The sequence below is a fragment of the Podarcis liolepis genome, assembly GCF_965112155.1.
Source record: "Podarcis liolepis genome assembly, chromosome: 2".
Lineage (NCBI taxonomy): Eukaryota > Metazoa > Chordata > Lepidosauria > Squamata > Lacertidae > Podarcis > Podarcis liolepis.
Genome location: NC_139555.1, coordinates 15,925,895 through 15,953,624, shown reverse-complemented (window position 1 = coordinate 15,953,624; position 27,730 = coordinate 15,925,895). Strand labels below are relative to the sequence as shown.

The 27,730-nt window shown below is 48.0% G+C and overlaps 1 protein-coding gene and 1 long non-coding RNA gene across 3 annotated transcripts in view; one reads left to right on the top strand and one right to left on the bottom strand.

The window, feature by feature from the left end:
* LOC310700574 (aquaporin-6-like) overlaps positions 1-27,730 on the bottom strand; it is a 273,203-nt gene that overhangs the window by 84,649 nt on the left and 160,824 nt on the right. The gene's annotated exons all lie outside the window — the stretch shown is intronic.
* Positions 34-27,712, top strand: LOC310700719. The gene is made up of 2 exons (XR_014522755.1): positions 34-74; positions 27,416-27,712. It is a non-coding gene; the product is annotated as an uncharacterized lncRNA (long non-coding RNA).

The window sequence follows — 27,730 nt, the reverse complement described above, 5'->3', positions numbered from 1 at the left end:
GTAAGAAACTTTTCCTTGTCTTTATACTTTCCTAGGCAACCAGCCTGGACCCAGTGATAGCATCCTGGCAGAGGGTATGTCCTTAATCCCAACTTGTTTTATTTTATTCTCTGGTAGATTTACAAAAAGAAAAGCACACGCCGATACAGTGGTACCTCGGGTTACAGACACTTCAGGTTACAGACTCTGCTAACCCAGAAATAGTACCTTGGGTTAAGAACTTTGCTTCAGGATGAGAACAGAAATCCCACGGCAGTGGTGGAGCGAGGTCCCATTAGCGAAAGTGGTGCTTCAGGTTGAGAACAGTTTCAGGTTAAGAACGGACCTCCAGAATGAATTAAGTTCTTAACCCAAGGTACCACTGTAAATCAATTTTAGAAAGGGGCAAGATTAGATGCAGATGCACAAAGCATTTTTTCTTTTTCTTTTCTTTTTTTAAAACAGAGTCTCCTTGCACTCCACTCTGCTTCCTCCTTTCTTTCTTTTAAAAATAATATTTATTGAGATTTTACAAACATTAAAAAGTTTCAAAGTTTAAGCTTAACGAGTAAGAACAAAGAATAACCCTAAAAAAAGAAAAAAGAACTACAAAAATACAAAAACAGAACACATGAAAAAATACAAAATAGAAAACAGTCAACGAAAAGAAAAAAAAGAAAAAGAAAAAGATCAATAATTTCATATCTTATACTTCATTTACTAGTTTCCTGACCTCCTCACACCTCCCCTTCTGTATTCCAGTTCAGATATTTAATTCAGCAAATCCTTACCCTCTGTCATTTATCTTTACTCAGTATCTTAACCTATTATAGCCATGTGTTTATAACCATTATCAATCCATATGCTTCCTCCTTTCTTCCCACCCAGGGTGGCCCTGCCCTCTGCCTGCCCCTCACAGGCAGCCCGTCGAGCAGGGCTGGGTCTCGGTCTTGCCAGCAGCCGCCTTTCCTCCTCCTGGTCTGTTCTCCAGAAGCCAACACAAGCTGCTTGAGGAAGCAGGTTGGCAACAGCAGCCATGGAGAGTCAACAGGATGCTCCCTCCCTGAGTTCGGTGGCAGCAGCACTGGCGGGGGAAATAGGGACATTCCGGGACCAAATCGGAAACCAGGATGGCTTTCACAATTCCAGGACTGTCCCTGGGAAATCAGGACACTTGGTGGATATGTGTCAGGGTACTGCCATCGAAAGGGGGGAGGGAGGCAGAAGCGTACAGGGAGCTTCCGACTTTGCTGAGCAGTAACACCTCGTTGGGGACTGGTGAGAGCGAAGCCTCTGGAGAAAGGGAGGGTGTTATGTACTGAGTTGAATAGGATCCAAAATGCAGCAGTCTGATTGGTCGTAGAACAATAGGATTCAGAATGCAGCAGTCGGATTGGTCCTAGAACAATGCAGCAGTATGATTGGTTGGCAGGAACTACCCAATCCTGCTCCAGATAGAAGTGAATCCACAACCTGATTGGCTTACAGTAGAATTCCAGAATTAGCCAATCATGTGCAGCCCATTGTGTAAATAATGTATATAAAGCAGATACTGTGAGGGGACTTTCATTCATTCCTCCTCACCACTATGAGCTGAATAAAGAGCATGAAATCACTTTGCGACTCTGAGTATATTTCAGAGGGGGAAAGGAGAGGCGAAGGGAAAAAGAGGTTACTGCGAGCCTGAGCACCGCTCCCAGGCAGGCTGATAGGGAAACAGACATGCAGCTTCCATCACCTAGTTTTCGCAAGGGAGTCAAACGTAAGGAAAGGAGGAGGAGACTGGGGATGTCGAAGTTCTTATGCTGAGGGGGACGGGGAGAGGAAGAACCCACTCTCGGAATCTGCGAGTGACTGACACAGTCATGAACTTTGGAACACTGAACTGTACGTAAAGGTAAAGGTAAAGGGACCTGTGATGAATATGGGTTGCTCATGCGTAAGTTACCGCCACTCATGGCTAAGTTGGCTTGTCAAACCTTTCCTGTCTGGACAGCCCTTCACTTTGTGGCTGCCTCAGTAGCTAGCAGAATCCGTCAGTGGGCGTTTCTTAAACCTTTTCCAGCATAAAAGCTGTTTGACGCCAAGTCTCCTCCTACTCTCCCTGCGCAGAAGTCTTCTGCGCAGGGAGGGTGTGGGTAGCGGAGGACCTGTGCTCTCCCCGCTGGTGTCCAGCGAAGAGTCCTGGAGCCCTCTCGCCGATTCCCCCATCTGCCCCCCTTTATCCCTGGTGTTACGCTGATTTCCTTCCCCAGCTGAGCTGCCTCTCTCCCTGCTGGGTCCCTCTCCAGCATCACTTGAGAGCCTTCCCTCCGCCTCTGGCTCCGATGTCAGTTCCCTGACAGGACCCCTAACCATTAGGTCCATTAGGTGGGGTTGCGAAGCTACAAACATGAGTCTGACCAAACTGCGGGAGGCAGTGGAAGACAGGAGTGCCTCGCGTGCTCTGGTCCATGGGGTCATGAAGAGTCAGACACGACTAAATGACTCAACAACAACAAAGTCCCCGTCCCCACCCCACATAAATGATGAAGTGGCAAGATCCAGCCTTTGGCAACAGGATAGCTTGCGAGAATCAAGCTAGATTGAGTCTTCGATTCCTGCAAGAGCTGAACTTCTCTGCAGGTTAATTAGCATAACACAATTATCATAAGTTAAATTAAATTAATTAACAGAAGCAAGAGGAGCTTTGCAGACGTTATCAGAATACAGAAAGACAGGACGAAAAAAGACATCACTTCTTTTTTTAATGAATATGGCAATTTGAAGTATGTTAATGGCTTTGCTTTCAGCATACCTTTAGGAATGGGACGAATGCTAATATTAGAATATCTGACCTAGTTTGATTTTCTTTAACTGCAGGGGTTGAGGAGTTCTAGGTCAAGGGGAGGAGCTTAATGTCACCTCTTTTTCATTTGGCAACTACTGGCAGATATGTCTACTTCTAATCTCGTTAGAGCACCTGAGTTCCCAAGGGAAGGTAACTGAGACCAACACAGATTCCACCCAGTGGTGTAGTTTGGAAATTATGGAACCGGACAGTGTCTTACGCGTGTGTGTGTGTAGTGAAGGTGTCCGTTTTACTCTTTCCCATGACTTCTAAGGTAGGTCAGTAGCTGAAGAGGTTCTCAAATAATACGCTACCACACTCCCTTAAGTTTTCCTCACCCCCTAGATGGGAATTATTTATTTCTACGGATCCAAGCCAAATACTTATATGGGGGAGGACAAAGAGAGTGTTTAGTGTACCCCACCCTTCCCAGAGCCCAAGGTAGCTTGCTTGGGGGAAACCACATCAAAATGCAGTGTAGTGGTCAGTGGCGTAGCGTGGGTTGTCAGCACCCGGGGCAAGGCAAGTAATTTGCGCCCCCTAACCCGTGGATTTGCGCCCCCTAACCCGTGGATTTGCGCCCCTAAACCCTAACCCCCAGATGTTGCGCCCGGTGCGCCCGGCCCCCCCCTGCACCCCCCACGCTACGCCACTGGTAGTGGTACCTTGGTTCTCAAACGCTTTGGTACTGAAACAACTTGGAACCCAAACACTGCAAACCCAGTAGTGAGTGTTCCAGTTTGTGAACTTTTTCTTGAAGCTGAACGTGCTCCGTTTTGAGTGTTACGCTTTCAATTTGAGTGCCACACTTCCATTTTAAGTGTTACACTGAGGTCTGTCTGTGTTTGCTATTTATTTTGCATTTCTGTGGCTTTTTTTCCTGACTGTGTGGAACCCAGTTCATCTACTGATTGATTGTGCGACTGCAGTACATTGTTTATCGCTTTCATTTTATGGATCAATGGTCTCGTTAGATAGTAAAATTCATGATAAATTGCTGTTTTAGGGGTTGTTTCTAAAAGTCTGGAACGGATTAATCCATTTTGCATTACTTTCTATGGGAAAGCGCACCTTGGTTTTGGAACACTTTGGTTTTGGAACGGACTTCCGGAACGAATTAAGTTTGAGAACCACTGTACCACTGTATTTCATAAGAAATAGCAGGATAGATACAGGACAGATATGAATTGTGTCTAATGTTGTGTGTACATGCTTTCCTTATACCAGATGCACTGGATCCAAAAAATAAGAGTGTGTACAAAGGCAAAGTAGAACAGTGATGGTACCATCAATTCCACCATCTAGCCAAGTTCCCCAGTTATCAGGAACCCACAGAGTGCAATCTAGACCTGAACTCAAGACCAGTGTTAGAAACTGAGATATGAAAGCTGGGAGCTGAATGGCACCTTAAACCTAGGTTATGGGCACAACAACAGAATGTCTCAGCGCGCTTTTTTAATAACAAGAATACAAAGCTGAAAATGAATGAACTGCAGCTAAAATATTATGTTCATTTTTCACATGGTCTAGTCTTTCCCCTGCCGACCCACCTAATATTCTTAAGAGTTCTCCAGTCTTCAGAGAGTAGCTGGAAGTGGGGGAGGCAGAAAAAGCTCCTCCTTTCCTTCCACTCTGCAGTTTTAATCTGAAATCTTAGGCGCAGTACTGTGCCCAGAGCTCAGAAACTGTTTGCGCTCATGAAATTCCCTGTCGCAAAATGCGCCTGGAACAATGGGAGTTTCGAACACTGCTCGTGACTGGGAGCAACTGACGATCCAGGAACTTTCCTTGTCATTCATCTATGGCCCTTCCCATGCTTGTCTTTGCTTACAAATAATATTACCCCTGTTCCGATGTCTTTAGAACATGAACACACCCTACATAAGGAAAATGCTAGTTTTGTGCCTTGGAAGATGGCAGTATGTCGACATACCTTTTGCAGTCTCACCACTTACACTTTAATTTGTATTTTCAAATGCATTCAAATCCCGTTTCGTGATGGTTTAGATAAGTGGCGAGATTTGCAGATGCATAGGAACTTATGGAAAGAAGCAAAAATGAGTTGTTGTTGTTGTTCTTAAAAAAAGGGGGGCAGGGGAGAGGAGCTGACATCAGTAAGGTTATCCCATATTCCTTCCTCATGGGAGCCACACATCTCACATGTTGTCCTTGCATGCAGAAAGGATATGTCAGCCTGGATAGCTCAGCTGGTGAGAGTGTGGTGCTGGTAACACCAAGGTTGCAGGTTCGATCCCTGTGTGGGACAGCTGAATATTCCTGCACTGCAGGGAGTTTGACTGGATGATCTCCAGGCTCCCTTCCAACTCTACAATTCTATGATTCTATAATCTTGCTAGTGGACAGTTCTTTTTGTGAGGGTTGCATAGACACGGTTAAAGGTGATCATGTGCAGAAACAGTTAAGTGCCAGTACAGTCATACCTCGGGATACAGCCGCTTCAGGTTGTGTTTTTTTGGGTTGCGGACTGCCAAAACCTGGAAGTACTGCAATGGGTTACTTCCGGGTTTCGGCGGTCGCACATGCACAGAAGCACTGAATCATGCTTTGCTCATGCGCAGAAGCACCGAATCGCAACCCGTGCGTGCGCAGAAGCGCAGACACGGGTTGCGAGCGCTGCGGGTTGCAAATATGCATCCTGCATGGATCACGTTCGCAACCCAAGAGTCCACTGTACAGTCACACTTCGGGTTGACTGCATGCTTTGCACATGCGCAGAAGCTCTCTATCGCTCTCCGCACTTGCGCAGAAGCACCACTCTAGTTGCAGACTTTTCGGGGTGCGAATGGCACCCCGGAATGGATCGTGTCCACAACTAGAGGTACCACTGTACTGATATAAGAGATCAGAAGAGACTGAAACATAATTCTCTGTGTTCCCTCCTGCCCCCAAACTCAGACCCTCCAAGTGTCCCTATTTTCCAGGGACAGTCCTGGATTTACAGAAGCCATCCTGGTTTCTGATTAGATCCTGGAACGTCCTGCTTTTCCTTAGGACGTTCCTACTTTTATCAGAGAAATGTTGGAGGGTATAGAGTTATGTGATCCCTGATCCAAGGAGATAAGTAACTGTACAACCTTTAGAAGACATCTGAAAGCAGCCCTGCATAGGGAAGTTTTCTGAATGTTTTATTGTGTTTTTATATAAGAAGCCACCCAGAGTGGCTGGGGCAACCCAGTCAGATGGGCGGGGTATAAGTAATAAAATTGTTGTTGTTGGATAGGATGTCCCTATTTTTGGACGCAGGTGGCGCTGTGCGGGACTTGGGTGGCACTGTTGTCTAAACCACAGAGCCTAGGTCTTGCTGATCAGAAGGTTGGCGGTTCGAATCCCTGCGACGGGGTGAGCTCCCGTTGCTTGGTCCCTGCTCCTGTCAACCTAGCAGTTCAAAAGCACGTCAAAGTGCAAGTAGATAAATAGGTACCACTCCGGTGGGAAGGTAAATGGCGTTTCGCCAGAAGCGGCTTAGTCATGCTGGCCACATGACCCAGAAACTGTACGCTGACAAACGCCGGTTCCCTCAGCCTATAGAGCAAGATGAGCACAGCAACTCCAGAGTCGTCCGCAACTGGACCTAACGGTCAGGGGTCCATTTACCCTTTATTTTCATTGGAGCGTATGCAAACTGCAACCCTACTGGATGAATTCTTGGCACAGTGCTCCTGCCGTTCTGACAGATGCCAGCATGCTCTGTATACCTAGTGATCTAGCTCAGAAGAGCCTCTAGCTGTTCCTCGCTGTGAGTTCTTGTTATCTGCACATCCTCTCTGGCCTCCAGAGTCCCTGCTCTGTGATTTAGACGGCCTTTTTGACTTGCAAATGGGACTCATTTCCAAAGCTGTGGCAGGGCCTTCTCTGCCTCCCTCCCTGTGCACGCGGAGAGCAACATCTTCTCACTGTCGTGTTGCAGCCCCCCCGCCGACTTGTGGGTACCAATGTGTCATCTCGGAGCTCGGAAGAAGCAAGAGAGAATCCAGCCCTCCCGATCCAGGCTCTTACATTAAGCCCTCTAACCTCGGTAGATCTGCCGGCGTCACGCTTCATGGGAGCGGCAGAGTTTTACATCCCCCCAGAGCCATCTTCATTCATTTGTCTCGTAGGGAAAACGAAATCTGGAAATTATTTATAGACCACTTGGGCTTTGACTGCGAGAATCAACCACGGATCAAGCACATTCGATGCTTTAGGTGGTTATGATGAAGAGTTGTATGTTGCGGGCCTTTTCCCCCGGCTGAATGGGCATTGTTTTCACCTTTGTCTTCGAAAACCTCCTGTCGGTGCCCATATTAAACTTCCCTGCACAAATTCACAGGAACAGCATTCTATTTAACATTATTACTATGTATGCATGTGTGTATACACAGCCAGACAAAGCCACATTTTACCCTCTGAGTGCCTCGATTTTCCAAGGACAACCCCAGAATTATGAAAACTGTCTCGGCTTCTGATTTGATAATAATAATAATAATAATAATAATAATAATAATAATAATAATAATTTGTTTGTACCCCGCCCATCTGGCTGGGTTTCCCCAGCCACTCTGGGCGGCTTCCAACAAAGACCAAAAATACACTAAGATGTCACACATTAAAAACTTGGCTTCAGATGTCTTCTAAATGTCAGGTAGTTGTTTATCGCTTTGACATCTGGTGGGAGGGCGTTCCACAGGGTGGGTGCCACTACCGAGAAGGCCCTCTGCCTGGTTCCCTATAGCTTTGCTTCTCGCAGTGATGGAACCACCAGAAGGCCCTCGGCGTTGGTGCCGACAATGTTGAACTAAGATGCATCAGTGGTCTGAATCAGTACAAGGCGGCTCCTCTGTTCCTAAGAAGTCACGGGCTTCTTGTTGTCTCCTAGTCAATTATGGACCATTTAATGTATGGCTGCTCTGCTGCTCTGCATGCAATAAGTTGCAAAGACACAAATCACAGCATTTCCATATGCATAGGGCAGCACAAATCCTTGAGCTGGCCCTATCAGGCATGCATACAGAGTGGAGTTCTCGAGTGATCTCCTAATTCTATCTGAAATCACCACGTTTCTCCTAGGCAGCTCCAGATCAGTGTGGCTATATGTAAATATCCAATCTCCTGATTACTAGAACATTTTGGATGCTTCCTCCTTCACACTCCCCAGCTAATTTGGATAAATGAGATGGCGTTGCATTATTTATAGAGCAGTTCTTCTGGCAAGGAGGGGGTGGGATTGGAATTTTACCATTCATATCTCATTCATCCTCGGAACTGTTCTACGAAGCAAATTATTCTAATTCCCACTTTACCAAGGGTGGGAAACGGAGGGCAACTCCATGACAACAATACTCTGCTTTCATTAGCACGTTCTGAGTCTATTCTACCGCATGGCTACTTGCCACTTCTATGCCTGGGGCAGCTCATTGATACACCTTCTCAGGGACCTCTTAGATGCACCTAGGTGGTTATTTGCAAATAAAGGAAAAAAATTAAATCAAATGAAAAGATATAAACCCAGAGTTAGCCCCAGACTGACCCCTGTGATGGTGCCTCTAAGAATGATTGTACCAGGGACGCGGGTGGCGCTGTGGGTTAAACCACAGAGCCTGGGACTTGCCGATCAGAAGATCGGCGGTTTGAATCCCCGCGACAGGGTGAGTTCCCGTTGTTCGGTCCCTGCTCCTGCCAACCTAGCAGTTCGAAAGCACGTCAAAGTGCAAGTAGATAAATAGGTACCACTACGGCGGGAAGGTAAATGGCATTTCCGTGCGCTGCTCTGGTTCGCCAGAAGCGGCTTAGTCATGCTGGCCACATGACCCGGAAGCTGTACGCCGGCTCCCTTGGCCAATAAAGCGAGATGAGCACCGCAACTCCAGAGTCAGCCACGACTGGACCTAATGGTCAGGGGTCCCTTTACCCTTTACCTTTTAAGAATGATTGCTGCTCTCTTAAGTCTACTGCCGCTGAAATGCCAGCTTCTCCCTGCTCAAATAGAGCGGCTCCAGCTGTTCTAAAATGAATCAGCTCAGAACCTGTTGTGCACAAATCTGCTGGTGGCTTTTGTCCAACCCTCAGCAGCTGCCCTGAGTTACACGTCTCAAATTCTCTCCTTCCCCACCAGCAATATTCAGAGGTGGACTGTGTTTTCGTGCAGACAGCAGCACAAAGGTAGTGAGAAGTACGGTGGTTGTAGTCAGCCCAGCAAGATGCTCTCTGTGATGGACGGGAGGGTTCCTCCCCCCATTGGTAGATTCCCTTTAGTATAAGAAATATGACAGGCTGTCACCAGACAAGAAGAACCTGCTAACACGCCTTAGGCTGTCCAGCTGTATCAGAAGTTTCTGGGTTCTACTGCCAAGGCCCCTCCCTTAATAATAATAAAAATAAATTTTATTTATACCCAGCGCTTCCCGGCCAGAGCCGGGCTCAGGGCAGCTAACACCAATAAAATTACAGCAATCTCCAGCCCTCCTCCCCCTCCTCTTCAGTCCAGTCCCTGACATCCTGGGACTTGTAGCTCACCCCTCACAAAGCTACAGTTCCCAGCACTCTAAGCAAACTACCTACCCTGGGATTCTTTGGGGGGACGGACTTTGCCAGCCATTCCAGAACCTGGCCCTTTGCTACATCTCATGACTGTATCAGAACCCAACTGCGGTTTGCTGAGCTGCCTTTTTGGAATTTAGCTCGACTTTGCTTATTGGATCCTGGATGTGAACTTCATCAGTATTTCAGTCCCAGCTGTACCCCATATCTGGGCCAGACCCTTTCCTTATAAAGACTGCTGCCTAAAAAATTTATCAGTTGCGGACTTCCTGAAAACTGTCTTTTTCAAGATGCTCCATGTGGCACCGTTGATCGCTATCAGGATATACGGTTCATCACAACCTCACTAAGTCTCTGAACAAGCTGATATCGGGCTTTTCATCTGCCGCCTCAAAAAATTGCTCCATATTGAAAATATTATAGGATTTGCAGGGCAACCCTGCGCAGGTTGACTGTTTAGTAAGTCCTATTGGAATTTCATGGAGCTTACTCCTATGAAAGTGTGCAGAGGGCTGCAGCCTTTATGGTACTTTAACAACCACCAAAATATTATTTTAGCTTTGAAGCTCAGTCTGCAAGAAAGATCATTGAATGCAACTGTCTGACTCTGGGGCATGCATCCTGATTTATTTATTTCGGGGCACAAAGTTTGCGTGGAGGTTAGATGACACCAGCTACTTATTGAGCATTCATTCTGATTAGTTTGTGGAGAGGTTTTACAACCTTTCCCATCCTCTCCAGTGCATTTTCTGATTAATCCCTTCTTGCAAAACGTCCAATTTAGCTGGTGGTGTCAGCACTGCAATCGCACCTTCTGTGCTGCAAGGTTGTGAGATGTGCCCACCGCGGTTGATATAAAACCAAACCTCAGCTAAAGTGATTTGACCTGCAAAGGATAAGATTTAAAACACCCCAGTGAAGTTGAATCAGCCAAACCTTTCATTCTAATAGACTTCTCTTTTCCCCCCTAGGAAAGTGGTGAACATTTCGATCTCCTGCAATTATCTGTTTCTTTTCCTTATTTGGGCGCCTTGGTTAAGCTAGATGGGGGAATCATCCATGGGGTGATTGTTTTAATCCAGTTTGAAGTCATTTTTGGAAGGCAACCCCAGCCTACCTTCCTCTTCGTGCCCACATTGTTACATTCCCCTCTTTTTACTCTTCCTTTCTCCCTCGCATCCTTTGAAATCCCAGGACAATTACGCAAGCCACTTTGGTGCTTCATCCTGCTGTCTTTTGATTCCCTTGTCTTCACTCAGTTCCTATGGGAAAATCACAGCGTGTCAGTGTGTAACCACCACTGTTAGAAACTGAGATATGAAAGCCAGGAGCTGAATGGCACCTTAAACCTAGGTTATGGGCGCAACAAAGGAATGTCTAGGCATGCTTTTTTATAACAAGAATACAAAGCTGAAAATGAATGAACTGCAGCTAAAATACTAGGCTCATTTTTCACATGGTCTCCTTCCCCTGCCCACCCCTCTAATATTCTTAAGAGGGTCTCTTCTCCAGTCTTCAGAGAGTAGCTGGAAGTGGGGGAGGCAGAAAAAGCTCCTCCTTTCCTTCCACTCTGCAGTTTTATGCTGAAATCGTAGGCACAGTACTGCGCCCAGAGCTCAGAAACTGCTGGCGCTCATGAAATTTCCTGTTGCAAAATGTGTCTAGAACAATGGGTGTTTCGAACACTGGTAACCACATCTTTGCATCGGCACAGTAAATGTCTCTAGCAAGCATTGGAATGATACAGCTTTGTTGTTGTTGTTTAGTCGTTTAGTCGTGTCTGACTCTTCATGACCCCATGGACCAGAGCACACCAGGCACTCCTGTCTTCACTGCCTCCCGCAGTTTGGTCAAACTTATGCTGGTAGTTTCGAGAACACTGTCCAACCATCTCGTCCTCTGTCGTCCCCTTCTCCTTGTGCCCTCCATCTTTCCCAGCATCAGGGTCTTTTCCAGGGAGTCTTCTCTTCTCATGAGGTGGCCAAAGTATTGGAGCCTCAGCTTCAGGATCTGTCCTTCCAGTGAGCACTCAGGGCTGATTTCCTTCAGAATGGATAAGTTTGATCTTCTTGCAGTCCATGGGACTCTCAAGAGTCTCCTCCAGCACCATAATTCAAAAGCATCAATTCTTCGGCGATCAGCCTTCTTTATGGTCCAGCTCTCTCTTTATGATACAGCTTTACTCTGGTCTAAACCCGTCTCCTTATTGAAGAATTGTTCTTTTGGATTTCTGACATGTGGACACAGCACACTATTCATCTGCAAGAGCAGAAGCACTGTATTCCTACATCATAAGGCCTGTAAATAACTTGGGAGATCAGCTAGCTCTGTTGTTACTACCACTCATCCCCAAAGCAGGTTGTTGCAGTCACCGAATGACCTCACCGGGGATCTTCTTTCATCTTAATGCGTCTTTAAGTACATGCGTCCTTATTTGCAGACCAACAAAAAAAGATACAAAGATGCATGGAGCAAAGATGCTCAGAGCTGCAAAGTAAAGCACGGCCAAATAATGCACACCAAGTATGTGTGCACACGCACCCATGTAGACTTGTTTAAACAATCCTTTAGCTAGAGAATAACCCCTTGACTCGGAACTGTTTTTCCACATTTAGACGGAGTCCTCTGAGCTGAAAGCAACTCAATAACCCCTGACCCAACCAGGAGTTCTTGAGTCTCCCCTCCATCATCCTGGGATAATGAGCAGCAAAAAGAAAAACAACGGCAGTGTGGCTATCACAGGTCAGAGCTTGCAGTCTGACAAAGCAACATGTAATGATCTGTAAAAGACCAGGAACATGACACATAGGATCCAAGCAAAAAACCCATGCGGTTGGCATCACCCATGTGATTCCTTAATTTGCACATGCTCCCGGTAGCATTGCACTGTGGAGGAACAGTTTCCAGGCTGCTGCGTACTGCAATAATAATTTAATAATAATAATAATTTTTTATTTATACCGCACCCATCTGGCTGGGTTTCCCCAGCCACTCTGGGCGGCTCCCAACAGAATATTAAAAACACCAAACATAAAAAATTTCCCTAAAGAGGGTTGCCTTCAAATGTCTTCTAAAAGTCAGATAGTTGTTTATTTCCTTGACATCTGATGGGAGGGCATTCCATAGGGCAGGCGCAGCTTCCGAGAAGGCCTTCTGCCTGGTTCCTTGCAACCTCACTTCTCACAGGGAGGTTGCCAGAAGGCCCTTAGCACTGGACCTCAGTGTCTGGGCTGAATGATGGGGGTGGAGACGCTCCTTCAGGTATACTGGACCGAGGGCATTTAGGGCTGTGAAGGTCAGCGCATTTGAACATACTTTGAACAGTATGGAACATACTGGGAGCCAATGTAGGTCTTTCAGGAGCAGTGTTATATGGTCTTGGCAGCCACTCCCAGTCACCAGTCTAGCTGCCACATTCTGGATTAGTTGCAGTTTCTTGGTCACCTTCAAAGGTAGCCCCACGTAGAGAGCATTGCAGTAGTCTAAGTGGGAGATAACTAGAGCAGAGTTATCTGTGGGCAGGTAGAGTCTCAGCCTGCATGCCAGATGGAGCTGGTAGACAGCTGTTCTGGACAGAGAATTGACCTGCGCCTCCCTAGACAGCTGTGAGTCCAAAATGACTCCCAGGCTGCACATCTGGTCCTTCTGGGGCACAAAACCCCATTCAGGACCAGGGAGTCCTCCACACCTGCCCTCCCCCTGTCCCCGCAAAACAGTACTTCTGTCTTGTCAGGAATCAGCTCAATCTGTTAACCACCATCCAGCCTCCAACAGCCTCCAGACAGTCACACAGAACATTCACTGCTGTAACCAGAGGACAGATGCGACTAAGTCATTGCGCTAGAAGAAGCCAGTGCAATGAATTCCCACTAGCGCAGGGGGCCTTTCCCTCTCTCTCCTCCCCCACGCCTTCCCCATATCTGCTCAAGAGGGGTGGCAGGGCCCCCGGTACAGTGCATGAGGGAAGGGGATCTTGTTCTGTTTGGCAAATGCTTGTGACCATCTCTGAAAGGTAAAATGAGAAACTACCTTGGCAGGCCACCATACGGAGAGATGGACAGCTGAAGGATGCGGGTGGCGCTGTGGTCTAAACCACTGAGCCTCTTGGGCTTGCTGATCAGAAGGTTGGCGGTTCGAATCCCTACAATGGAGTGCTCTGTCCCAGCTCCTGCAAACCTAGCAGTTCGAAAGCACGCTAGTGCAAGTAGATAAATAGGCACCGCTCTGTTGTCCACAGGAAGGTAAACACCGTTTCCGTGTGCTGCTCTGGTTCACCAGAAGCAGCTTAGTCATGCTGGCCACATGACCCAGAAAAGCTGTCTGTGGACAAATGGCGGCTCCCTCGGTCTGAAAGCAAGATGAGCGCCGCAACCCCATAGTCGCCTTTTAGATCCTGTTTGTTTGTAGCATGATAAGAGGGCTGTGATGTATTGTTCTACTTTGCTAATTTTTGAGGAGGTTTGTTTCTTAAGGAATGCATTCTCTTTTATGCAAGCTCCTCTGGTGACCGCTTTCATTGCGTCCCATAGGAGGGGGGTTGTTATATTGTCTACATCGTTTTCCTTGAAGTAGTTTTGGAGAGTTTTTGTGAGACTCTAATTTGTCTGCTTGCAGTTAGGATGGGACTGAAGGACCATGATGGGGTGGTTTGTGTTCCTTCTCCTATTTTAACAGTGACTTCTACTGGGGCGTGATCTGTGATTTTAATGTTACCTATTGTGGCGATCACACAGGGTCCCGAACGTTTGACAGTCTATTGATCCCTATGCCACCACTGTGATTGCTTTCTTCGCTGCCACCAACCTGTTTCTCACGGGTACACACGGAGTCCAGTCAGTTGTTAACATTAACAAATAATCAAGTTTAGTTTATAGGCATGAACAAGCTTATGGTTTCAGTTATTTTTTCTTGTCAGTTTCTTAATCTTAGTTCCTTAACTGTTCTATGCGTCCCTAACAACTTCAAACTGATTATTTCAACTATCTATCTGACTCCACCTAACAATTCCTCTCACTCACAACTCGACCAACCCACAGACTATTCCTCCTTCCTCCTTCTCCAACTCCCAACTCCCAACTGACTTCCACACAACACCCACTCTCACTCTAACTCCTCCTATCAGTTTCAACTGGCCAATCACTTCACACTCATTTAACCCTTTCCTTATGACCCACCTAGGAGGCAAACGCCACACCTATGTTCGTTGTTTCCACTGAGGGGATCAGACCCCGTGTGAGCAGAATGCTGTCCAGTCGGGACACTGTACCATGGCGTCCGGATTGGAATGTATGGCTGGTGTCTCCTGGGTTTTGCTCACCCCAAATGTCGTAGAGACCCCTGCTTTTTAGCATTTGTAGTAACTTGTAGGAGTCCCTAGTTGTTGGGGGTTTCCTTTGGAGGAAGGTTTCTCATGGTCCATAGTTGCCTTTGACTGGACTTAACCGTCCAGGGCTCCTTTACCTTTTACCTTGCCACTACATTATGGTGACTGCATACAACACAAACCCATGCTCACATTTGCACATGGCTGCACACTCTTTCCTGCATGCATGCTTTGCCCTGCTTGCCCCTGCAGCCGTGTTTCTCAGGAGGCCGAGTGGTTTAAGCACAACCAGGGAGGCGGATTGCAGGGCCAAACTTTGAGCTAGGGAGATGTTGCCTAGTGAATTATGCATGAGGCCAGAAAGCTTTTATCTGTGCGGACAAAGGCCTGTAGCCAGCCAGCTGGGCTTTCTGCCGTACCTGTAGCTTCCTCTCGCTTGCACTTTATCTCCATTCCCAGCTTGTAATTCAGCCTAAAAATCAGAGAAGGCCGGGAGATTAATTTTCTCGGTTTGCAAGGCAAAGAGGTAGAGTTGATGTGTGTGTATGCAGGCACTACGCTCACTCTGGACTCCCAACCGCTTAATCTGCAGATGAGGCCTGCAGAATGTGTTGGGGATATATATATATATATATATATATATATATATATATATATATCCCCGAGACAATGAGGGGGGGAAATCAAAGACAATTTCTTGGTTCGGGAGGCGGCTATCATGATGTGTGTATATGTGTAACTTCACATGAATAAATGCACAGAGCGTGACAAAACTGACATGTGAATTAGTGCATGTATGCACATAGATATAATGCATATGCATTTTGGGTTATTAATGAAATTGCAATGGCTTTCTGCTTACTCTTTTTCTCTCTGGGTAATTGGGCAGCCAAGTGCACTGGGTGCCTGTTCATGCCAATTTCATATTAGAACTGCCCAACCCACTGTTAGGATTACCAGCTTTTAATTAGTCCCTGCTTCTGCGCATTTCATGGTAGCTTGTTATGCAGAAATTGGCAGGTAAATCAGGGGCGAACGAAGGCGTCATGACACCCGGAGCGGGGCGTCGCTACGTAGGGCACATGTGCCGTACGTAGTGACGCCGCACATGTGCTGTACATAGTGTTTTGCCACCGCTGGCGCTCCAGTGCCATACGGACAGTGCTGGGACCCTCTGCTCGCAGCTGCAGCCACAAACGGAGGATCCTCTGTTTGCGGCTGTAGCGGCAATGGAGGGATCCCACTGTCATCCGTACGGTGCTTGAGCGGCACTGGTGGCAAACTGCAACATACAGCACATGCGTGCGATGCCGCACATGCACTGTTCATAGCGGTTTGCCACCGTTGCCGGGATCCTCAGCTTGCGGTTGCAGTCGCGAACGGAGGATACTCCGCACGCAGTTGCGGCGGCGCAATGGCTACTTGCGCTGCCGCGAGCCCCAGCGGGGTGCCTTCTTGTCACCCCCCAAGACATGGCACCCATGGCGACCTGCCCCCCCCCGTTGTGATGCCACTGAGGTAAACTCCATTCTAGTACAGTCATACCTCATGTTACGTTTGCTTCATGTTACATTCTTTCAGGTTACGTCCCGCGGTGACCAGGAAGTACCAGAAAGGTTTACTTCTGGGTTTCGCTGCTCGCGCATGTGCAGAAGTGCTAAATTGCGCTTTGCGCAGAAGACCAAATCTCACCGCGCACCTGTGCAGATACAGCGCTTCAGGTTGTGCTCTTTTCATGTTGCGAACGGGCCTCCGGAACAGATCCCGTTCGCAACTATAGGTACCACTGTACGTGCAACACCTGCTGATTTCTGCAGATTAAACAGTTGAGGGATAGGGACCATAGAATGGAGAATGTGGAACAGTTTCCATCGGGAGGTGGCGGACTCCTTGGAGGTTTTAAAGCAGTGGTTGAATGGGCGCCTGTCATATACAGTGGTGCCTCGCAAGACGAAATTAATTCGTTCTGTGAGCTTTTTCGTCTAGCGAATTTTTCGTCTTGCGAAGCACGGTGTCGGAAAAGTTTTGGAAAAGCTTCAAAAATCACCAAAAACCTCAAAAAAGGCTACCACACCGCGTTCTATGAGTTGCTCCTCGAAGTCAAGTCGCAACTGTATTAACGGTGTTAAGAAAAACGAAACAAACTTGCAAAAAAGCCAAGACGTTTTTGTCTTGTGAAGCAAGCCCATAGGGAAATTCGTCTTGCGAAGCAGCTCAAAAACCGCAAAACCCTTTCGTCTAGCATGTTTTTCGTCTTGCGAGGCATTCGTCTTGCAGGGCACCACTGTATGCTTTAGCTGAGATTCTTGCATTGCAGAGGGTTGAAATAGATGAGCCTCAGTGGACCCCTTCCAAATCTTCGATTCTATGATTCCATGTTTCTAAGGCACAGGAACAAACCAGGCAGTTTTATTCTCTGCCAGTTGGCAACCTTATTTAAAACCTTTGCCTTTTGCAGTAACCCTTCTCAATTCGTGGTCATATCCTCCTTTCTGAGGCCCTGGCAATTCCACATGTAAACATCTGCAATAACCACACTCAGCTGCCGTAAACATACAGGTTACAGACACTTCAGGTTACAGACTCCACTAACCCAGAAATAGTACCTTGGGTTAGGAACTTTGCTTCAGGACGAGAACAGAAACCGTGCGGCGGTGACGTGGCGGCAGCAGGAGGCCCCATTAGCTAAAGTGGCGCTTCAGGTTAAGAACAGTTTCAGGTTAAGAACGGACCTCCAGAACGAATAAATTTCTTAACCCGAGGTACCACTGCACATCTATACTCAGAGATCAGCGGTTGCACTAGCGAGATATGGAAGAGCCTAAGCTAATGTGGTCAATTGGCAGCAGCACCTATCCATGCTGCCTTTCGTAGAGACTTCACACTGGTGCGCGCGCGCGCGCATGCACACACCACAGGCTGTCCTTGTTCATTAGCACTGATATAACTGTGTATCAGGCTCATACCTTTCCCAGCTGAGCCCGATCTGTTTCAGAAACATTTGCAACATCGAAAGCTCCAAGTCATAATTAGTAATTTATGCAGCTTCTAATCAATGTGGAATGTGAATTTCTAATCCTTCTGGCTTTGTGTCAAGAGAAGGCAGGCTTCTTTCGGAGCCCAGCTTCCCAGGAACGGCGGTGCAGGCTTCAGCGGCGGGACAGTGCGCATGGCTGCAGGCAGTGGGAATCCGTTGGGGGTGTGCAAGCAAAGCCAGGCATGTGCCAAGCTGCAGGCTGGCGCACAGACACACAGAAGGGGCAGGTGGCTGGGGATTTGAATGCCAGATATGCCAGCTGAGGAGATTCAAGCATTCAGGAGACCTACATGAACAAGACGTGGTTCCTCCAGACCTTTTAAGCGGTTTGGGGTTGTTGTTGTTGCTTTAAACCCATGGCAGGAAGTTGGAATTGTGCGGCTGTCCACATGGCACCATCTCTTGCAAGCACAATGCAAGTATAATGTTGGAGACTCAAATGTATGGACTCATAGTATCCACTGTCTCTCAGGGCCTATCAAAGAACTTTGGCAACTGAGGCAGAAAAGTCAAATGAGACCTACTCTGCCCACCAAGATTTGGTGTGCACCTGGTTATTCCCTGTATCTGGCGGCGGGTATGCAAATCCAACATTGCTGATGTCGCAGCAAAGCATAACTGTTGCAGTCACTCACGTTTTGCCGCTTTGGCGAACCAAATTATTTACGAAGCGCGACAACGACAACAACACTCTGCCATGGAAGGCTTAGGGCCAAATGAGTTGTGGCATTTATCACAAAGCTGCACACACACACCGCACATTTAAAGTGTGTCCCACTTTGCAGGAATTCTGGTGTGTTAAGACTGCTGGGATATGCAGATGCAGTGGCGTAGCGTGGGGGGTGCCAGGGGTGCCGACCGCACCGGGCGCAACATCTGGGGGGGGCGCGAGTCCAGAGGGAAGGGACAAGTTCCTTCCTCCGCCGGGCTCCCCGCCGCCACCGCCAGCCTTGCGCCCTAGCGCGCGCGCCCCCCGCAGTCGCTGTGGCTGCGCTCCACTCACTGCTCGCAGGAGGAGCAGCCGCTGCAGCAGCGCCGACACCGCCACCGACGCCTGGCCGGGCACGGGCAGCCTCTGCACCCTGCCGCCGCCGCCATCCCCTCGGCCGAGCCACAGGCGGCGGCTGCTTCTGCCTCCATCCTCCTCCGGGCAAGCAGCGTTGTTTGCGCGGCAGCGCCAGCGGCAACTCGCAGGTTAGGGGTTGGGGGGCGCAAATTACTTGCCTTGCCCCGGGTTAGGGGGCGCAAATTACTTGCGTTGCCCCGGGTGCTGACAACTCACGCTACGCCGCTGTGCAGATGACACAACCTTGATGGCAGAAAGTGAGGAGGAATTAAAGAACCTTTTAATGAGGGTGAAAGAGGAGAGCGCAAAATATGGTTTGAAGCTCAACATCAAAAAAATGAAGATCATGGCCACTGGGCCCATCACCTCCTGGCAAACAGAAGGGGAAGAAATGGAGGCAGTGAGAGATTTTACTTTCTTGGGCTCCATGATCACTGCAGATGGTGACAGCAGCCACGAAATTAAAAGACACCTACTTCTTGGGAGAAAAGCAATGACAAACCTAGACAGCATCTTAAAAAGCAGAGACATCACCTTGCCAACAAAGGTCCGTACAGTTAAAGCTATGGTTTTCCCAGTTGTGATGTATGGAAGTGAGAGCTGGACCATAAAGAAGGCTGATTGCCGAAGAATTGATGCTTTTGAATTATGGTGCTGGAGGAGACTCTTGAGAGTCCCATGGACAGCAAGAAGATCAAACCTATCCATTCTTAAGGAAATCAGCCCTGAGTGCTCACTGGAAGGACAGATCCTGAAGCTGAGGCTCCAATACTTTGGCCACCTCATGAGAAGAGAAGCCTCCCTGGAAAAGACCCAACATGTTGTCCAGGTTGCCAAAAGACCCAGAAAAGCTAGCCCTGAATTGGACCAACGCACACAAACAGTTGTGTTAATCTACCCTGTTAAAGAAGGGGTTACTTGGAATGTAGGTCTGGTTTGCAATTTTTCTCTGAGGATAAGATTGTTTTGTGCAATGAAACCCCACCCCAAGTTTCCTCTTGCCTTCTGATGAGCTCTTCCATTCCCCGCCCCCACTAAGCTCAGACTCGCCATGCCTACATAATGGCAGCAGAATCTAAACACCCTCTCTGTACAGGTATATAAATCAGCACAGCAAGACAACTGGGAACCAACCCCCAGGGTACCTCTGATAAGCCCAATTGCTAAAACTTCCCACAGATGAGAATGAGCCTTTGATCTCTCTGAAGTTACCTCATCCCTTACGCAGGCTGTTTGTCAGGAGGCAAAGGAAAAGATAATGGAATGGATGCAAACGGGCAAAGAGCGCAGGAGACACAGCATCCCCTGAATAAAGAAACATTCTGCAACTTACCTGTGGCCAGACTGGCTGCTGCTGCTGTGACCTGATTAAACCTAACACAGCACAGATGGGCACAGGGTCATAGCCACATTGGGGTCAATGGGATCTTCCCTAGGACAGGGAATGGGGACCCTTCAGATGTTCCTGGATCTCATAATGCTTGACCATTGGTCCTGCAGGCTGGGGGTGATGGGAGTTGAGAGCAAAGCAATAGGGTCCCAACTTTTGCTCTACGGGAGCCTCTAGGGGCCAAAAAGCAGCCAGGTGCTAATCAACTACACTGGGGCAATGGACGCCTGGACAGTTAAGTCCAATCAAAGGCGACTATGGGGTTGCGGCACTTATCACTGCTTTCAGGCTGAGGGAGCCAACGTTTGTCCACAGACAGCTTTCCGGGTCATGTGGCCAGCGGGACTAAACCACTTATGGTGCAACGGGACACAATGATGGAAACCTAAAAAGGTAAAGGTAAAGGGACCCCTGACCATTAGGTCCTGTTGTGGCCAACTCTGGTGTTGCGGTGCTCATCTCGCTTTATTGGCTGAAGGAGCCAGCGTACATCTTCTGGATCATGTGGCCATCATGACTAAGCCACTTCTGGCAAACCAGAGCAGCGCACGGAAACGCCATTTACCTTCCCGCCAGAGAAGATACCTATTTATCTTCTTGCACTTTGAGGTGCTTTCGAACTGCTAGGTTGGCAGGGACCAAGCAACGGGAGCTCACCCCGCCGCGGGGATTCGAACCACCGACCTTCTGATCGGCAACCCCTGGGCTCTGTGGTTTAACCCACAGTGCCACCCACGTCCCTATGGAAACCTAAGCGCATGAAAATGTCGTTTACCTTCCCACTGCAGCGGTGCCTATTTATCTACTTGCACTGGCGTGCTGTCGAAATGCTAGGTTGGAAGAAGCTGGGATAGAGCAACAGGAGCTCACCCCGTCGCGGGGATTCGAACCCCTGACCTTCTGATCGGCAAGTCCAAGAGGCTCAGTGGTTTAGACCACAGTGCCACCCACGTCCCACTTACGAGGCTCAAAGGGTCAGAGCCCCATGTTCATATATCCAATTGTGAGGGGGGAAATTGAGAGGTTACACAGAGAGAAAGTAAGGGTCAGTCAGTGAGCTTCATAACTGGTGGGATTTTGAACCCAAAACCCTAGACCAGGCACAGGGAACCTTTAGCTCACCTGATGTGGCTGGACTGCAACTCCCATCAGCCATGGCTATTGACCATGCTGGCCAGGGTTGATTGGAGATGTAGTTCAGTAACATCTGGAAGCCCAAAGGTTCCTAACCCTGGTTTATTCCAACAACTCACCAAGGTCTTGTCGTTCTTTCCCAGCCCTGTCAGCTGCAACCTGTTTAACTGGAGACGTTGAATGAACTTTTGGATGCAAACAAAGTGCTCTGTCACTAATCTATGGCTCCTCCTAGCCAGAGGTAAAATTTGGTCAATGGGCCACCCAAGGCTTGCCACTGAAGATCTGGCCCAAATTTGAACTTTTGCAACCTGGTTGGTAAAAGGGACATGGGTGGTGCTGTGGGTTAAACCACAGAGCCTAGGACTTGCCAATCAGAAGGTCGACGGTTCGAAACCCCACGACGGGGTGAGCTCCCGTTGCTTGGTCCCTGCTCCTGCCAACCTAGCAGTTCGAAAGCACATCAAAGTGCAAGTAGATAAATAGGTACCACTCCGGTGGGAAGGTAAACGGCGTTTCCGTGCGCTGCTCTAGTTTGCCAGAAGCAGCTTAGTCATGCTGGCCACATGACCCAAAAGCTGTACGCCAGCTCCCTCAGCCCATAAAGCGAGATGAGCGCCGCAACCCCAGAGTCGGTCATGACTGGACCTAATGGTCAGGGGGCCCTTTACCTTTACCTTTAACCCGGTTGGCTCCAGTGAAGCCTATGGCCTTATCAATGAGTGTAAGAAAGCCAGCCCCCGACTATAGTAATTTCCATTTCTAATTTATTTCTGGCCCCCACTGAATTGCCGTACCACACAATTTACCATGTGGAGGTGGGAGGGTGTCAGAAGAAGCATCTAGGAACAACTAATTAGCAAATATAAATGGGTGATGTAAGGTGGAGCCAATCAAGCATTATGGGGATGGTGGGCTAATGAGTAGGAGGAGGGTTTTCTCTGACAGATAATATTTAATGCTGTAAAGGAAAACATAATCCTCAGCCACCCAGGTGGTGATTCATTTTTTTAAAAAAACAGAAAGAGAGAGAGAGAGAGAGAGAGAGAGAGAGAGAGAGAGAGACTAAAAATAAGTTTGATACAACAGCAGCTCATCTGTTCTCCAGTTGGCTAGAGCACGTGATCAAAAAACAGATAGTGTCAGTGTCTGTTACAATCTGAATTGCACATGGGATACCATTGATTTAGCTCGCATGATTGAGAACCAAGTTCAGTGTGAATAATGTACAAATGATGCAGACAAGTAGTCGGGGGATTGGCATGTTGGATTCTGTGGCTAGAAAACAAGAATCTCTGAAGATGGAAGGTGCCGTTGCCAATCACGAGCTTCTCCCTTGAGCCGCAAGCACAGAATGTGCTCAGTTTCTAGCGTTAAGTCAAAGCTAAGAGGGACGCGGGTGGCACTGTGGGTTAACCACAGAGCCTAAGACTTGCCAATCAGAAGGTCAGAGGTTCGAATCCCCGCGGCGGGGTGAGCTCCCATTGCTCGGTCCCAGCTCCTACCAACCTAGCAGTTCAAAAGCACATCAAAAGTGCAAGTAGATAAATAGGTACCGCTCCAGCGGGAAGGTAAACGGTGTTTCCGTGCGCTGCTCTGGTTCGCCAGAAGCGGCTTAGTCATGCTGGCCACATGACCCAGAAGCTGTACGCCGGCTCCCTCAGCCAATAAAGCGAGATGAGCGCCGCAACCCCAGAGTTGGCCACGACTGGACCTAATGGTCAGGAGTCCCTTTACCTTTTACACACAGGAAAACCCCCACTATAAATGTGTCAGAAATTAGAACGTTAGAACAAAAGGGGGAGACCCTATGTAAAATCACCTAGAAAAGTTTTCTGCTCTGCAGCGCCATCGGGTGTCACACTGTTATAACGCATATAAAACGTTTTTTCTTTACTAATGTAGCTGAGTCCCCAGTCTCCTTTTTTCCAGGCTAACATACCCAACTCCCACAACTGTTCCTCATAAGGCTTGGTTTCCAGAGGATGTCCTTGCATACATATAGTATTCTACGTTTGGCTCGTTTGGTTTCCAGTGGGCTTCAGAAGCAGGCTTGCCAGCTCTTCCAATTTGGCAGAGAGATACTAGCTGTTAAGGCTAATGACCTTCCCTTCTGCTTTCACTGTTGTTTCCTAAGCAATGTTATTGCCAATTAAGCTAAATTGCCCCCAAGGTTGAGCTAGGCTTACTAGATCAAAGCAAAAAAAAAAGAGAGACAAAAAACACCCAGTCCAGTTTGCTAACAAGCACTTCAGCTAGTTCTCATTTTAAGATTCCTAAAAACCAATTTTTAGGGGAAGAGTCGTGACTCAGCGACAGAGCAAACGCTTTGCATGCAGAAGGTCCCGGGTATAATCCTGCATATCCAGTCAGAAGAAACAGGCTATGTGAATATACTGTACAGGTGCTGGATCATTGCAGCCCGTCAAAGTAGACAATACTATTCAAATTTGGCCACTTTCCTGACCTGGGATGTTTCCACGCCATGGGCGTAGCCAAGGAAGGGGGGCAGGGAGGGGCAACCCCTCAAAAATCATCATCATCAACAACAAAAAACATAGCTAACTGAGGTTCTGTCCCCCCAACAAAAGGCCTGCCCCCCTTGACAAAAATCCTGGCTACATCCATGTTCCAGGTGCACCAACTCTAGGAGGGAGAGGGGTCATCGGCCCCCTCAACACTCCTTAGCAGGGGGCTCAGCTCCCGGAATATTGAGGGGGCAGAGGAGGCCGAACCACCAAGCTGAGTGCAGCTCAACATCAATGGCAGGCTCCTTCTGGGCGCGCGAGAGGAGGAGCCACAGCCATTGATGCTGGGCAGTGCTGGGCAAGGCCTCCTCCCAATGACACGTGTGTGTGATGTCACAGCTGCGCGACACACATTGCACATGTGACGTCACCAGACACTGTGCCACTGGACCTCCACCAATCTTTGGTCCTCTGTACGTTTCTGTTGCCCGTATTTTTGAGCTCTTAGCTGACACTTAAGAGCTCTCGAGCTCCTCAGGTTTAGCAAAGCTTCTTTAGGAATCTGCTTTATACTGGGTCATCTCACTAGTCCATCTTGATCTGACTGCCATTGGCTCTCCAGGTTTCCACACCAATGACATTCCTAGCCTTACCTGGAGATGTCGGGGATTGGACTAGGAACCTTCTGCATGCAAGGGAGTGGGTGGTGCTGTGGTCTAAACCATGGAGCCTCTTGGGCCTCCCAATCAGAAGGTCAGCGGTTCAAATCCCCGTAACAGAGTGAGCTCCCGTTGCTGTGTCCCAGCTCCTGCCAACCTAGAAGTTCGAAAGCACACCAGTGCAAGTAGATAAATAGGTACTGCCGTGACGGAAAAGTAAACAGTGTTTCCGTCACGGTGTTCTGTTGCGTCAGAAGCGGTTTAGTCATGCTGGCCACATGACCTAGAAAGTTGTCTGTGGACAAACACTGGCTCCCTTGGCCTGAAAGCAAGCTATTGTTGTTGTTGTTGTTGTTGTTGTTGTTGTTGTTGTTAATTATTATTATTATTATTTGTACCCTGCCCATCTGGCTGGGTCTCCCCAGCCACTCTGGATGGCTTCCAACAAAGATTAAAGATACATTAAAATGTCACACATTAAAAACTTCCCTGAACAGGGCTGCCTTCAGATGTCTTCTAAATGTCAGGTAGTTGTTTATCTCTTTGACATCTGATGGGAGGGCGTTCCACAGGACGGGTGCCACTACCGAGAAGGCCCTCTGCCTGGTTCCCTGTAGCTTTGCTTCTCGCAGTGAGGGAACCGCCAGAAGGCCCTCAGCCCTGGACCTCAGCATCCGGGCAGAACAATGAGGGTGGAGCTGCTCCTTCAGGTATACTGGGTGGAGGCCGTTTAGGGCTTTAAAGGTCAGCACCAACACTTTGAATTGTGCTCGGAAACGTACTGGGAGCCAATGTAGGTCTTTCAAGACCGGTGTTATGTGGTCTCGGTGGCCGCTCCCAGCCACCAGTCTAGCTGGAGATGAGTGCTGCAACCCCATAGTCACCTTTGACTGGACTTAACCGTCCAGGGGTCCTTTACCTTTACTTTTACCTTGCATGCAAGGCAGCTGCTAAGCTATGGCCCTTTCTTAACGAGCTGCTCCTATTAAGACTTAATAAAGTTGCAAGCACCAAGAGAACTAGCTCTAGCTCCTACGTTTATTGTTCTAGCCCAGGGCCATGACAAACCCTCAGCAACAGTATCAACAAAACAATGGATGTTGGCATCCAGAACAATATAGAACATCCATACAAACCAACATCCATTATTCCTTCCAGTAGCACCTTAAAGACCAACTAAGTTGCCAGATCCTTCTATATAGTGAGAAGCTGCTGAATTGCAACTCATTACCAAACTTAAAACCATGGAGAGACCTGGTCTGAACAAAGACATTGGATTCTTATCTCATTATACATGACTAAGCCATTTCTCACCTTCTCACCCCTTGCCTTTTCCTGTAAGACCTATTGCAGTCGTTAAGAGTCGTCAACAGGCTCATCTCAGCTATCTGCCAATCTCCCATTCCCACCACCCTTCTGAGTAATACCCCTCCCCACCTTCTCACTATATAGAAGGATCTCGCAACTTCTGTTTCAGTGTATCTGAAGAAGTGTGCATGCACACGAAAGCTCATACCAAGAACTAACTTAGTTGGTCTTTAAGGTGCTACTGGAAGGAATTTTTTATTTTGACTATGGCAGACCAACACGGCTACCTATCTGTAACAACATCCATTATGTGAAAGAAAATACCAGAGGCACCAAGAAGCTTAAATCTAGCTTGGTTTCCGATTAAACCTCAAAATTTATAGTGATGTAAGTTAACTTCTTTTTCCTGACCTTCTTCCCACCCTTTTTTTTTTTTTTTTTGGCAGCCAGTGTACAGAGGGCCCCTCCATGCGTTACAAAGCTATCATTGTCATTCAGAAGAAACCGAGCCATTTATGCCTGCTTGCTTGTGTGAACAAGGGTTTCAGAAAGTGATCTCTGGGGTCTTTATCTAAGGGGCAGACTAACAGATAATGAGTGATGTTTTCCCTCTGGAACTGCTCATATTGCTCCTCTACCTAATTAAAGAATGAACCTAGGAATTACAGCGCAGAACAATACAGTGGTACCTCAGGTTAAGTACTTAATTTGTTCCGGAGGTCCGTTCTTAACCTGAAACTGTTCTTAACCTGAAGCACCACTTTAGCTAATGGGGCCTCCTGCTGCCGCCACGCCGCAGGAGCAGGATTTCTGTTCTCATCCTGTAGCAAAGTTCTTAACCCGAGGTACTATTTCTGGGTTAGCGGAGTCTGTAACCTGAAGCGTCTGTAACCTGAAGCGTATGTAACCTGAGGTACCACTGTATTTCGGGCCACAGTTCAGTGCCGAAACATGGACCATCTTACTTTCCAATTTTAGGAAAACATGTTCATTTATCTACAAAAATGCATGGAATAAAACCATGCAAATAATAAAAATTTCTGCCCTGATTTTACTGGCTTTGCTGTCATTATAGATGTGGTGGGGAAAGGGTTTGGGAACTCTCCGATTGGAGAGGGGTGCCAAATCTTCTGAAGATTTTCATGGGTTGGCTTCGGCTGATCATCCCACTGAAAAACCTGGCTGCCCACCAAACTTGCAGTCCTGACATCCGTTGTTTTTTTTAACCTAGGTGTCGTTGCCCAACACCAAGTCCAACGTGTCACCCCCAATATCGTATTGACCGGTGATGGCCTGTTGCCATGGCAATTGCTGTCAAGAACCTGATCTGGCCAGAAGGCTAACCGCTCTGTTTGAAGCATCATTCAGAGGCCCAGTGGATTCAGTTCTTGCGCTAAGTGAGACGGGCTCTTGGAAAGCATTAGCGAGAGAGGGAGGCGAGAGGCTCCCAGCCCTTTGGGGACAGGAAACAAGCAGTCTCTGCAGCTTTACTCCCGCTTTGTTTTTTTGATCTCGCAAGTAACATTTCAGCCTCTCGCTGTTCAGCTCGCTGGAGCCGGCACAGGGCTGTGGGGCCCCCAGGAGGGCCGCGAATCAAATATTCCTTCTCTACTCTGGCAGCGATATTGCCAATGACAGCAAATGCATTGCTCTAATCTTTTCCCATTTTACTCATCTGCTACAGGATCTGACCTCCCTTAACAGCTTTGAAGGCTGTGCCAAGCAGAGGCGGCAGCAGGGCTGGCTGAGAACAGAGGCCCAGGAACAGCTGCCACCGCATGGAGGAGACGAAGGATTCCCTCAGCAACAGCCTCACACACCCCAGCCCTATGGCTCTAGGTTTTCTGCTCAGTCAACGAGTTAAATTTGTGCTCATTGAAATGGCTGAACTCAGAGATAGCCATTTGGCCACTGGTGAGCTCCATCTGGCCGCAATATTTTTTCCCCTTTTTTGTCTAGTCCATAAAAGTCTGGAGTTTTGCGGGATGTCTGACTCCGT